This window comes from Cydia fagiglandana, chromosome 17 (assembly GCF_963556715.1).
Source record: "Cydia fagiglandana chromosome 17, ilCydFagi1.1, whole genome shotgun sequence".
Classification (NCBI taxonomy): domain Eukaryota; kingdom Metazoa; phylum Arthropoda; class Insecta; order Lepidoptera; family Tortricidae; genus Cydia; species Cydia fagiglandana.
The window spans coordinates 1,220,292-1,234,650 of NC_085948.1; the positions used below are offsets into that span (position 1 = coordinate 1,220,292).

The window sequence follows — 14,359 nt, forward strand, 5'->3', positions numbered from 1 at the left end:
CCCTGGAATTAAAGCCCCATGGTCAGACACATACTGTATACGCGTACACATATAATAAAATACTATAAGACCTGATTCATTATAATTATAATTATGTAAGGAATTCATAATTTTGTTTGTTCCCTGGTTGTTCAGAACGTATCTGTCAATTCAACATCAATTATACGCGCCGTGGCATCCTTAACATTTCATCACACATCAACAGAATCCTTCACGTAAAAGCACTCCATCTTTTCCGAATGTCCGATCATTTTATTGTACAGTTAATGTGTGGAAGAATCGACAAATTACATTACCATCGTTACATTGACGTCGGTCACGACTGACCAATTATAAACCTTAATGGACTGACATAAGGTACATTTATGGTAAGTTTGATCTTAGTACGTGAAGCCCTTATGTAGAAGGTATGATTAATTTTAAAGCTCATTTGTTTGACTCAATGGGCTCAGAGGGCGTGTTGCCTCTCTGTCGCACTTGTAAATGCGTATGTAAGTGTGACAGGGAGACAACACAGAGCAGCGTTGTTGTTACTGTGCAGTCGCCGTATCTGTCAATTTCCTTGATAAAATAAGCAGGGACCGAATACTGGTAAATTAGGCGGTATTTAATTACGGTATCTCGGTTGGATATGTATATTTTTGCATTTAATTTAGCTAATCTGATCAATCATTTTTATCCATACTTACTCCAATACTTCTAATATTTCTTTGTAGTTTTACATGTATGTAAAATGTATAATTATTGGTGCAATAAAGAATATTTACTTACTTACTTTTCTAGAATAAAAAAGAAATATTGTGAATGCTATGTGATATTGTAATTTTTAGTTATACCGGTAATGATCCCTGAAAATTAGTGATAGAGGAAGCGCCATAATTGCGGCAGTACCTATAATGCGACGGCGAATGTGGGCCCGATTCGGATTTTGAAATAGACATCTATTAGACATCTTTTAGACATCACCAAGATACGATAACGATATGTTTAAGATCTAACCTGTCAAATTTGACATTTGCGCGATTCTGGAGATACTCTTGAACGATTTCCACAGGATATGACTTAGAGATCCAATTCACATCTAATAGATATCTTACTCTATCTAACGTAAAAGTGAGATTGGTTGCCCGAATTGCGCTGCAAAAGAGAACTAGTTGATATCTAAACTATAACGTATGTAGAATGAATCTAGTACGTGTCGTCTCTTGTGAATATCTTGAAGTTTAAATACGGCAGTGTATGTCGCTCACTTTATCAAGGAAATTGACTAATACAACATTGATTCTATTCCATATGTTTCTGACATACTGAGAAAGGTAAACCAAGCCTACTCATACATAATATTTCTGGGATAACTGGGCTATAACCGTTATTAAGGCCTCATATGACCATTCACATACGACGTTGCACAATAAATACAATGTAGGAGAGTCCAGCAAACAAACGAGACACTTGACGACTTAAATACCAATCCTTATACAATTACACTGCCTTATTTACAAAAAGACGTAACTACGGTATAAATCCTATTAAAAATACGACCTTTCAAAAACTTCCATACACCGCAAAAGTACAAAGTTAACCGCGTACTTCTATAAAACGCAGCAACGCACGGATGCATTTAAATAGAAGGGATTCAGTTTATAGTAAAGCCTCTATCGACCGCAAAGGTAACTTTGCCAGTTCGTTCAGTTTTTATCGAAAGCTTTCGCCATCAGACATTAATCATATTTCGTCTCTTTCAGACCTGGAACGAGTGGGAGCGTGCGAAGGAGAAAGGCGATGCGTACGCGCTCCAAGCCGCGTATAGCGTCAGTTGTTCTCAAACTGCTCGTCCGGTGACCCGTGTGTGTTTTCTGTGAATTTTTGTGTTTTTTGGAAAAATGTAGTGGAGAATTATTGTGTTTTTTGTGAGTGCACTGTTACAGTGAATAGTGTTGTTTTTTGTGGTTTTCTTCACAATTGGATGCCGTTCTTATTGGATGTTCTTATTGGAGGTGAGTTGAGGTTTTTGTAATATGTATTGAGTGGGAAAATTAGTATTCTCTCGCTAAAAAAAGTTCTGTAGGTGGGCGGTTTTTTGGTCTAACTAAAATTGTATTTAAAAAACTTTTTGTGTAAATGTTTTGAATAGGTAGAGTAGATAGGTAGGTAAGTAACAATCTCTACATCTGCAAAAAGCTTTAATAAAAACTTTAAAACACATTTTTCTTTAAGAAAGCATACCTAGATTTAATTATAGTTTTTTTTGGAGTTACATAGGAATGCTTAGGGTTCTCTATTTGGAATAAGGCCGTCGATAATTCGATACCAAAGTGTCCGTAGGGTAAAGACCTCGGTTCCCGCCGGTACGCTTCGCACATACAAATTAACTTCAAGCTTGAGCTGTGTATTTGTTTACAAAAATGTGTTTCATAACAATAACTACGATAAATCTATGCAGGATTAATAATTTAGGCAGGTAAGGTAAACGTACTGGTGCTCGACGCGGTCCCAGTACAATGTCATCGTTGTCAATAGAGGTGACAGCAAGGTGTCATCTATTGGGCATCAGCATGTTGAGCACTAGCAGGTATTTTACCATATATATAATATACGCCAGTACTTTATAATTTGCACTTTCGTAAGTTTAAATCAGTTGAACGAAGAATGTTAAGGTAAACACACACTTTAATTGGCAGCAAAAATTAAATTAGGAATTGTCCATAAATATGGAAATGCACGACTAACACGACATTTCAGATAATACCTGGGTATTTCTTACAAAAAAAAAATACGCCTTAATCTATGTCAGTCTGTTTTTGAGAGTCCTAGGAATCCCTTGTAAGAAATCCCCTTTCATAAAATCCCATTTTAAACTGACATGCTCTAATTACTAAAACTTGGCATAAACATTTACGTTATAGAAATAACAAACCTATATGTCATCATCATCATCATCATCTCAGCCATAAGACGTCCACTGCTGAACATAGGCCTCCCCCTGTTGGGGGGTGTATGCCATAATCGCCACGCTTGGCAGGCGGGTTGGCGATCGCAGTCGAGTACACCGAATTTGAGGGACGCTGCTGCCCGTCCACCGGTGGTCTTGGACGTAGTCCCGGGTCCAACCTATATGTAAGTATGTCTGGAATACTAGACTTCTTTGGTAAAAATTGTTAAGCCCGCTCCACACAGTGTGGAGTCGAGTAGAATTGTTTGTCGGACACTTTGTCGGAATTCCAGTAAAATTATATTGCATTAGTACTCACATAGTGCTTGACTTTTATGACCGCGGTCACGGTGGTTGCCCTTTGAGTGTAGACAGATGTTGCAAGGACCCCGCCTTAGGCAGATGTATGGAGTTGTATGTAATGTAACAGTAGGTCCACAGCTACACTTATGAGCAATAAAAAAGGAGTCGTTTAAAAAAAAAACTTCATACAAAGTTATCCATTAACGTTGTTCATGAATGACAGCTACACTTATGAGCAATGAAAAAGGAGTCGTTAAAAATCATAAAAAGTGATCCATTCTGATATGATTTTGAGATTTAAAAACTATCATCAAGATTACATATAGTATAGGTAATTAAAACTTCGCCTTTGTATGATTTAGGTAAGTCTTTTTACATGGGAAAATATCATACATTCAATTGCATTATTTATAGTGTGGGGATTTTTTTTCATATATTAACACATTTTAAAACTACAGTTGTTTACCTAAAACAAAACGTATTATCTTCTAAATATAGTTTTGATACAAAAACACAAATGCATAAGTTTGATAATGATAAACAATGTGCTACAATAAATTATTTTTGTGATATTCCACAATATCACAAAACACAATGTTTCCCAACAATTATGTTATTTATTCAATTTGTGCCTCATTACCTAACAAATTCATTCAATGCTCGCGCTGTCATGTTTTTGCTCAAGTATTACGTCACTACATGCCTCCCATTCATTGCAAGGTGATTTGATTACATATATACAATACAATTCGTACAAATGTTGTTGTGTACAAATCATGAACTAATTTTTACATTGTAGTGGCAAATTATTAATAAATAACTTCAAATAAATAATTACCTACACAAATATATTTGGCTGTTGATTATAGGTACTAGTGTTTGTGGGTCAATATAAAACCTTAACCCCTTAGATAAGATAAGATAAAAGATAAAGATAAATAATCGTTTGTACCTTTCCATCATACCAATACGTCGGAAAGGGACAAACGATTATTATCGGCTTGTCAACTTTAGTAGACGTTTATGAATAAGGGGGTTAGACTAACTGAAAATGTCGGGAATAGAGAATACTGTCGCATCTAGACAGTCAATCTTTATTTTAATGCATACTTAATCTCAAACTGACCACGCATATAAATTTTCTTTTGAAAGTAATCATTCTGTAATGCACACGGCTCATAATCCCAAAGTCCTTTTTGTATGGCGATTTTGGAGCCTTAGTGGTTTTGTATGAAATTCGTGGAGTAGCCAACGGAATTGAAGTTTTTTTTACATATATATATATATATAATATTTTTTTACTGTTGTCATATGAATATTTAGGAATGTCGAAATCTGCCGATATGCAACTTTTTTGGCAGTCTTTTTAATTAACAGCACAAATGCGATTTTAATTTTTGACGTCGCTTTGGAATGACATGCTTCTTTAAGATCATCTATGGGATAAAATGAAAGTGACTTTCATATTTAATTTTAACCGCAAACGAGCGTACGATGAACTCTAGTTCATAAAAAAATAACAGAAGCCCATTGTAACTTTTATTTGTTCGCTGAGGGCATATTGAAAACCGTTTAAAAATTTGATCGGAAAAATCACTTTGCCAAAAATTCAAATAATGTTCGACATACAATTTTCAAATTGCCAGTAATTCTTAAATACAAATGACAACCAAATGAAATATACCTTAAAAGTTTTATAAAGAGTTACATTTTTATAAATTATATGCCTCTTTCTATTATGTTATTTCTAAGTGTCCCATTCCCGAATATTTCAGTGCGACCCTCGTACAATGGGGTTGGCAACTGTCAAAGGTTTTCATAGATGGCGCCATCATAGCTTGCCCCTTTTTCTATGAGATTTTGGCTTAAAGGGCTGGCATCCAGGGAATAAAAAAACCTAAATATGACACAATTCTAGGGATTGACAGGGCAAGCTATGCTGGCGCCATCTACTAAAGACTTCGACCGGCCAACCCCATTAAACAATTCAAATTGAATCTAGAAATTATTTAATGCGTTAAAATAATTTAAGAGAATTCTTTTTTTAATTTAAATAGTGTCTATAAGAAAAGTGAAAAATTAAGAGCCAATTTAAGTTTCAATAAAAAAAAAACCTTAAATATTGCAAAAACTAAATAACGGCGCGATTCGGAAAGTGAATTAGACATTGACTAAATACGATATAGTAAAGATATGTGACGTCCCACGGATAAAGGTACCTTATGGCGGTTGGCGCTTACGATTATTAACGTCGCTCCAATATTATTGCGGCGCTATCCAACGTAAGCGCCAGCCGCCATAAGGTAACTTTTGTCGTGGAACGTCACATAACTTTACTATACTTGGTCAAGCAAATCTTGTCAGTAGAAAAAGGCGCGAAATTCAAATTTTCTATGAGACGAAAATCCTTCGCGCCTACATTTTTTAAATTTGCCGCCTTTTTCTACTGACAAGATTTGCTTGACCAAGTATACTTCATATCTAGTGAATCTAATTAATTTCCCGAATCGCGGCGCCAGCCGCCATTAAAGGTACCTTTTGGCGTGGAACGTCACATATCTTTACTATTTCATATCTAGTGCATCTCTTATTCATTTCCCGAATTGAGCCGTAAGTATAAATCCATAATTTCTCATAAAAAATAGAATGAAAGGCATCGTTGCAATTCATCGCCATTCCCATCCTCATCGAAATGACTAATGATAAGTGGCCTTAATGGTTATCGAATTTAAGCGGTTCGCTTTTTGCGCTAACGAGCTTGGCTCTTTAAACGTCATCAATGGCTCTTTAAATTCCATAATTTTCGGAAAACGCAACAAGTGGCTGTCACGTGGAATAGCAAATCAAATACCTACAGTAAAGTGAAAAGAGTGAAGTCTTATATTTTCCGGAGACTTTTTACTCTCCGGCGTATTCGAATTTTAGCTATTTTTCTTGAACCAAAAACGTCACTTTTGACACTGACAGATCAGTATCATACCGGATACAGATCCTATAACTAAAATTCGGATACGCCCGTCTGTATCATAAAATCAAAGCGAACTTAAGACATCAACGCGCTCATAAGAAGTCTAACCTCGTGCCGCCCAATGTACAATAGGATGTACACTCAGTTTCGATGGAATGTCAACCTTAATTTAAAGCAAAGTAGGTAGCATTTCATTTGTCTCGTAAATTTATCGAACAAATGAAATTCAACCTAATTGAAAATATAATAAGATTCTAACTTCCTTGGCTATAATTTTGTATGGTGGGCGGCACGAGGCTAATACTCGTCGGTACCTCTATCCTACACCTACTAGCGAATGATAACAACATGACAACTTTTAGGGTTCCGCACCCAAAGGGTAAAAGCGGGACCCTATTACTAAGACTCCGCTGTCCGTCCGTCTGTCTGTCATCAGGCTGTAAACCACCAAACAGTTGAAATTTACACAGATGTATTTCTGTTGCCGCTATAACAACAAATACTAAAAACAGAATACAATAAATATTTAATTGTGGTTCCCGTACAACAAACGTGATTCTTTTGCCGTTTTCTGCGTAAGGGTATGGAACCTTCGTGCGCGAGTCCGTCTCGCGCTTGGCCTGTTTTTATTATATCAAAATTAGACGAAATTATCCATTCGTAATAGTTTCCCTTCCAGTTAACATGTGAGCATTTGATAGACTCAGACCGTGAAAAGTCTGCAGCGATTTTGATAGCCCACGCAGTGCAAGTGTCATTTTAAACGTCAAAATTCTATGAAATTCTTCTTCCTCGCGTTATCCCGGCATTTAGCCACGGCTCATGGGAGCCTGGGGTCCATTTGACAACTATTCCCAAGAATTGACGTAGGCACTAGTTTTTACAGAAGCGACTGCCATCTGAATCTGACCTTCCAATCCAGAGGGAAAACTAGGCCTTGTTGGGATTAGTCCGGTTCCCTCACGATGTTTTCCTTCACCGAAAAGCGACTGGTAAATGTCAACTGATATTTCGTACATAAGTTCCGAAAAACTCATTGGTACGAGCCGGGGTTTGAACCCGCGACCTCCGAATTGAAAGTCAAACTTCTATGAAATTCTTCTTCTTCTTAGTCGGTACACTCTTGCCAGAGTGGTCGTGGTCATCATTGTAAATTTCGATGAGTGATGATCTTGCTAATGCGGCGCCATTCGTCGCGGACTGCAGCTTTCCGGGTACATTCGTAAACCGAGCACTTAGTTGCGGCCTTGATCTGGTCTGTCCATCTCATTGGTGATCTACCACGTGGCCTGGTGCCTTCGACCTTTCCCTGCACTACGAGACGCTCTATGGAGTCATTAGCACGACGAGAAACATGGCCGAAGAAGGTCAGAATGCGTGACTCCACTGTGGTTGATAGGCGCTGTCTATGAAATTATGACGTATAAATAACACTTACACTGCGTGGGCTATCAAATCCGCTGCAGACTTCTTGGTGCGACTCTAGAGAGATTTTAGGGTAAAGCTATACAATATACACCGTGTTTTTTTTTATTTCCGTTAATTTCAAGGGTGCATTCCTGAGCTTAAATTAAGTAACTTTCTCAAATACACCGATATTCTAATTAACTCTATTTCGGAGATAATCAATAATTTATTTTTTTCCTATAAGGCCTCTACAAGCGTTTAAGCTTACCTTAGGGCCGGTTTATACATATTGATTAGTGTTTAGAAAGAGTTCACACATTTGCTACTAAACTTAAGTAGAATCTCGGTCGATCGATGTTCAAAATGACATTGATATGTCACAGATTTCAATTGTTTGGATGAGTTAAATGTAATGCCCGTGTTACAACAACGCTATATGCTACATTTAATTACTTATTAAACTTATTTTTTTTTATAAAAAAAGCAAAAAAAAAATATTTTTTTTGAAAATTAACTATGCCATTTAGTTCTCTTAAACCGCTTAAACGTACTTAACCATACCCCGAAGTTAACGGAATTCAATAAAAACACGGTGTATAATATTTTCCGTCCATTAAAATTTTTACTTTTTCGCGTCTCTCGTCGCAATTTCTGTGAAGACTGTGTAGGAAGGTCATAAAATAACATTCGGCCATAGAATGTGAAACTCGATTGTTCCGAACCCGCGAAATTCTAATTTTATTGCGTGTGTTATGTTACTTATATTTGAATATTTATTTTATTTTATTAGCGTTTTTGGCAGATCCATCGGCGTGTGGTCTGTGTGGGCGTACAATTGTAGATTTTTAATTTTATTGGTCTTTTACAATGATTTCAACCTAGCTTATACATAATTTTGTCAAATATAAATAATTTTTAGTATTAAAATGTACAGATTATAATAGAATTATTTATTTTCAAGAATATGTATGTATAAAAAATATTATAAATAGTACCAAAGCGACTATCATTCATAGTCGACATCTAGCATCGAAAAGCGGAATTATCAGAGGGGCTACCGCAAAAAACGAAATTCGCAAATTGCGGGGATCTTTCTCTTTTACTCCAATAAAGGCGTAATTAGAGTGACAGAGAAAAATGCCCGCAATTTGCGAACTTCGATTTTCGCTGTTATAGCCCAGTAGCTATCAACACTGTTGTTTAACCTCTCATGCTCGCGATACTCCGATACGCCTAAGATTCCAAAAACCGGGCAAGTGCGAGTCGGACTCGCGCACGAAGGGTTCCGTACCATAATGCAAAAAAAAACCAAAAAAAACAAAAAAAATAACGGTCACCCATCCAAATACTGACCACTCCCGACGTTGCTTAACTTTGGTCAAAAATCACGTTTGTTGTATGGGAGCCCCATTTAAATCTTTATTTTATTCTGTTTTTAGTATTTGTTGTTATAGCGGCAACAGAAATACATCGTCTGCGAAAATTTCAACTGTCTAGCTATCACGGTTCGCGAGATACAGCCTGGTGACAGACGGACGGACGGACAGACGGACGGACGGACGGACGGACGGACGGACGGACAGCGAAGTCTTAGTAATAGGGTCCCGTTTTACCCTTTGGGTACGGAACCCTAAAAATGAACACGCTATCGTAGCGTGTAGATCAAAAAGTAGAATATGAGCCTTGCGAGGGTTCCAAGGCACGAGGGTTAAATAAATTTTGCTCCCGTGTGAAGCATTTTTTACAGCACACTAGCGTACACATAATAATATTTATCGGCCAACATAAAGAAACAAGTCATAATTTGCATCAGATTACTTTGACACTCTATACCTATGGATAAAATGTAACTTTCTGGTCAGTTTTTGATGTGATGTGTGAAGAGAGCCTTTACGCGCTATAGTACAGTCATTATAGATATTGACCCGTGAATAATTAGTTCTTGGATTTTTTTTTCGTAGGTCCCTCGGGGGGGTCACTGGGAGTGTAAATTCAAAAAGTAGGCTGAATCAGGCTCCTGCGTATATTCGAAAAATGGTTTTTTTCCAAAAAAACCGATTTTCTTCAATAACTCGGCCATTTTTGATTTTACAGTAAAACCGTAAGGACAAAAATTGTAGGAAATTTGATTCTCTACAAGTTAGTCCAGTCATTATATCCAAAAAACCGACCCTTCCCGTGAATAATCAGTTCTTGGATTTTTTTTCGTACGTCCCTCGGGGGAATCACTGGGAGTGTAAATTCAAAAAGTAGACTGAATCAGAGTCCTGTGTATATTCGAAAAACGGTTTTTCTTGAATAACTCGGTCATTTTTGATTTTACAGTAAGACCGTGAGGACCAAAATTTTAGAAAATTTTATTCTCTACAAGTTTGTTCCTCACAATTTTTCTTCTAGGATCGATAGTTTGGAAATAAAATTTGAAAAAAGCGACAAATTCAAAATATTTTCAACATCTCGTTTATTTTCAACTTTACGACATAAATGAAGAGGACTAAACTTGTAGAGAATCAAATTCTGAACAATTTTGGTTCCCACCTTCTTTCCCCCAAAATCGATATTATAGAAATTAAACCTGAAAAACGCGACAAATTCAAAATATTATCATTATCTCCTATGTTCCACGCTTTACGGCATAAATGAAGGGAAACAAAGTTGTAGAGAATCAAATTCTGAACAATTTTTGCCCTCACGGTTTTACTGTAAAATCAAAAATGACCGAGTTATTCAAGAAAAACCATTTTTCGAATATACACAGGACCCTGATTCAGTCTACTTTTTGAATTTACACTCCCAGTGATTCCCCCGAGGGACGTACGAAAAAAAAATTCGAGAACTGATTATTCACGGGAAGGGACGGTTTTTTGGATATAATGACGGGACTAACTTGTAGAGAATCAAATTTCCTACAATTTTTGTCCTTACGGTTTTACTGTAAAATCAAAAATGGCCGAGTTATTGAAGAAAAACCGTTATTTTGGAAAAAAAACAAATTTCGAATATACGCAGGAGCCTGATTCAGCCTACTTTTTGAATTTACACTCCCAGTGACCCCCCCGAGGGACCTTCGAAAAGAAACTCCAAGAACTAATTATTCACGGGTAGGGTCGGTTTTTTGGATATAATGACTGTACTATTTGTGCTATTGAGCTATAGTAGGGATGACGTAGTCTCGGGTTCACGGGTGGTGGGGCGACAGTCACGTGAGAGCCGTTGGTGAGAGCGGACGTGTCGATCCTAGCTACTGGTGACGTAACGAGCCATATACTTGTCTCCCTGTGTGTGTGAGTACTACATGTGGCGACGAGAAAAAAGGTCAGTAGAAATAATATATATTTTCGAGTAAGTAAACAAAAAAAAAAATTACAAAGGAAATGAGGGTGTTTCAATAAATACATTTGTTTACATTAAGTAGATGTCTATCTATCCTTTGATGTCTAATTAACTACACGATCAGGGACGGAAAGTAAGTAAATAACAGTAATTTAAGCCATCTAATAAACAACCAGTTGCCAAAAAAGTTGTAATATAGAAAAAAAAATGTAGGTAACTTGAAGTAAACAAAGAAACTTATTTAATTCTTATCTATCAGGGGTACCTACTTAGATGGATTGAGTACAAACATTGTCGCGTTTCCAGTGCAGTACGATTTTGAATACCTAACTAGATGGCTACGTCATCAATAGTTTTATTATACTGATGATAGACGGGCGCATGTATTATACACATACAGCGAAGTTAATGCTTATTTGACCGTAATAAATGTTACTTTGTATCTGCAGATGTGTAACTATGCTGACAAGTAAATATATCTAACGAATTATGGTAGTTTATATAATGAGATAATAATCTAAGTATATTGTTGTTCCTTTTGAGATTATGGATACGTACGTTTTACAATCGTACAAAAGTAGACATTGCGGTAATTTTATTCCTTGACAATTGATTAAAAAAAAAACACAGTGGTATTCAGTTCATCAACAGTTTGTATTTCCTTTATTTATTTATTTATTTTGTATCTAGAATAAAATATATGTAACCTGTTAATCTAACGTACCTTAAGTAGATAAACTAAATAAAAAAAAATAAAAAAAGAATATGTATAGTTTGTCACAGGACTGTCTGGTTTCAATCATAGACAGAGAGAATCATACTCTAATGTACTAGCAGTACTAGCACCAAAAAGAAAAAGATGAGTATAGTTTTCCTGGTTCTTGCTGACTGACAAATTGGTCTGACCAAATATATATTATAGTACATTATTCAGTAGATGATGTAGGCAGTAAATGTGTTCCGGGCAGTATGAGCCCTCATGAAATTGTAAATCATACGTAAATGTGTTGTGGGCAGTATGGGCCTTCATGAAATTGTAAACCATGCGTAAATGTGTTCCGGGCAGTATGAGCCCTCATGAAATTGTAAATCATACGTAAATGTGTTGTGGGCAGTATGGGCCTTCATGAAATTGTAAACCATGCGTAAAAGTGTTATTGGCAGTATGGGCCTTCATGAAATTGTAAACCATGCGTAAATATGTTGTGGGCAGTACGGGCCTTCATGAAATTGTAAACCGTGCGTAAGTATGTATGTATATAGGCAGTACGGGCCTTCATGAAATTGTAAACCGTGCGTAAGTATGTAGATAGGCAGTACGGGCCTTCATGAAATTGTAAACCGCGCGTAATATGCTATATAGGTATCTACACCAACGTGAAAGAGCACGATTTAGGCAGTATATAATAAAATGTAAATCATACGTATATTGTATGGCATGTTGACTGCGTGGTCCATAGGTTACTTTTGGTTGCAGGTCGCCCCAAATATACTCCAAACATGGCAAATTTACTTCCACCGCCCGAGAAACTTGATTTCGAAGGTGACAATGCCACAATCGCGTTGCGTTGGGAAAGGTGGAAAAGGTCGTTACAGATCTACCTGGATGCGACTGAAATTAAAGGTGCAGAGAAGAAGCGAGCTACTTTGTTACTTTTGGGTGGATCTGAGCTGCAAGAAATTATTTATAATGTGCCAGGAGCATACGTTGATGCTTCTGAAAGTAACGATGTTTTTAAAATTGCCATTGAGAAACTGGATGGATACTTCCTTCCTAAGAAAAATAAAATTTACGAAAGGCACCTGTTTCGCCAAATCAAACAAGAGGACGATGAAATGTTTGAGAAATTTGTAGTTAGGTTGCGAAATCAAGCTAGCAAATGCGATTTTAAGAGTTCAGATGAAAACTTGATTGATCAAATTGTAGATAAATGTTCTTCTTCAGAGCTAAGGAAAAAATATTGACGTTAGGAGATAGTGTCACTCTAGATAAAATAATTGCAGAAGCTAATACACTAGAAGCGGTAGGGTATCAGCTAGAAGGATATGGACAAAACAAAAATGCGACAACTAACAATTCCGACGTTAATACGGTTTTGAATCGTTCAACCAAACCGAGTTCGAATAAACCATCAAGAACGCAAAAATGTGGAAGGTGTGGCTATAATGCGCATACTTCAAGAATGTCCGGCAAAAAAGAAAAAATGTCACGCTTGTGAAAAAGTGGGACATTTTAGCGTGGTGTGTAGGAGTATACCTCAAAAACGAAAGATGGAAACTAACATAGAGGAAGATAGAAAGATTAAAAGAAGCAGGGGTGAAAAGAGAGTAATTCAACTGAAGATGAAGCTAAACCCGAAAGTGTCCATTACATTTTTTTTTTAAAAGAAGTTTTTGAATCGCATCTTTGCTTTCATGATAATGTTCTCCGCAAGGGCAAGTGCAAGTGGGCGTTCCCGTAAATCCGACATTCAGTAGGGGCCGACACTTTATGCACAGACTATGTTCAGTTGTTTTGTAAACTACATCCTAGGTACTCGAAAGATGTTCATGTGATTCGTATGCCCGCCTAATATGTTTTTATTAAATTAAAATTGCTGTATTGTGCAGTAAATATTAAGCTGCAGATATTTAATAATATTGGTACAAAAATCTTCCACGTGAAGGTATTTCCAGAAAATATGATTTTATAATTTAGTTTAGAAAAACTAGTCTGGTTGACATTCTTTACGTACGTACAGTGAGCTGCGAAATTGCATGGAGAAATTATGAATGAATTCATGGATAAAGTCGCCATGCACTTTTGCGGCTGATGGTACCTACGTTAGTAAAATTCTAATTTATTTGTTATTACATAGGGTTAATAGTGTTTCTCATTATTAGTTATGTTTATTTAGAATATCGATATCCTAAATGTCAGAGAATTTTCGTTGCTACAATGCTATGGCAAATGGCGAATAGTCATATCATACTAGAAAGTTTACAGTCACATTTGTTTTCGGACGTCATAGTTCCGTAAAACAATTTCCAGCGGTTGGCAAGTAGCATGCGTGTAGAGATTTCAAAAACACCAGGGTAACGTGACCATAACGTGAGTGCTCACTTAGGTATACCGGTTTTATAGCCCTTGACTCGCACCGGATAAGGAGCGATTATAATATGTTTTCAATAATTGATCAGAGCGTCATTCAGTGTTGATTAGCTGTACCTATTCGATTAGTGTTAGGCGAGCTTTTGTGAAATAACATAAAAGCCGAGATATTATAGTCTCTGGATTTAAGTCAAAATTAAAACAAAGACCTCGAAGAAGCTGTAATGGAGCACTTAATGATGAACAACTCGAGACCACATTCAGTAACGGAAAAACACCTGCTGAACTATTTTTCAATAGACAAATTAAGCATAAAGTGCCAATC

General features: G+C 36.6%; 1 protein-coding gene across 1 annotated transcript in view; it reads left to right on the plus strand.

Annotated features, from left to right (window-relative positions):
* Positions 1-1,758: 1,758 nt before the first annotated feature.
* LOC134672778 (ankyrin repeat domain-containing protein 6) overlaps positions 1,759-14,359 on the plus strand; it is a 127,575-nt gene continuing 114,974 nt past the window's right edge. Inside the window, exon 1 of the mRNA XM_063530719.1 lies at positions 1,759-1,997. The gene's annotated coding sequence lies outside the window, so the exon portion shown is untranslated. The remainder of the gene's footprint in view (positions 1,998-14,359) is intronic.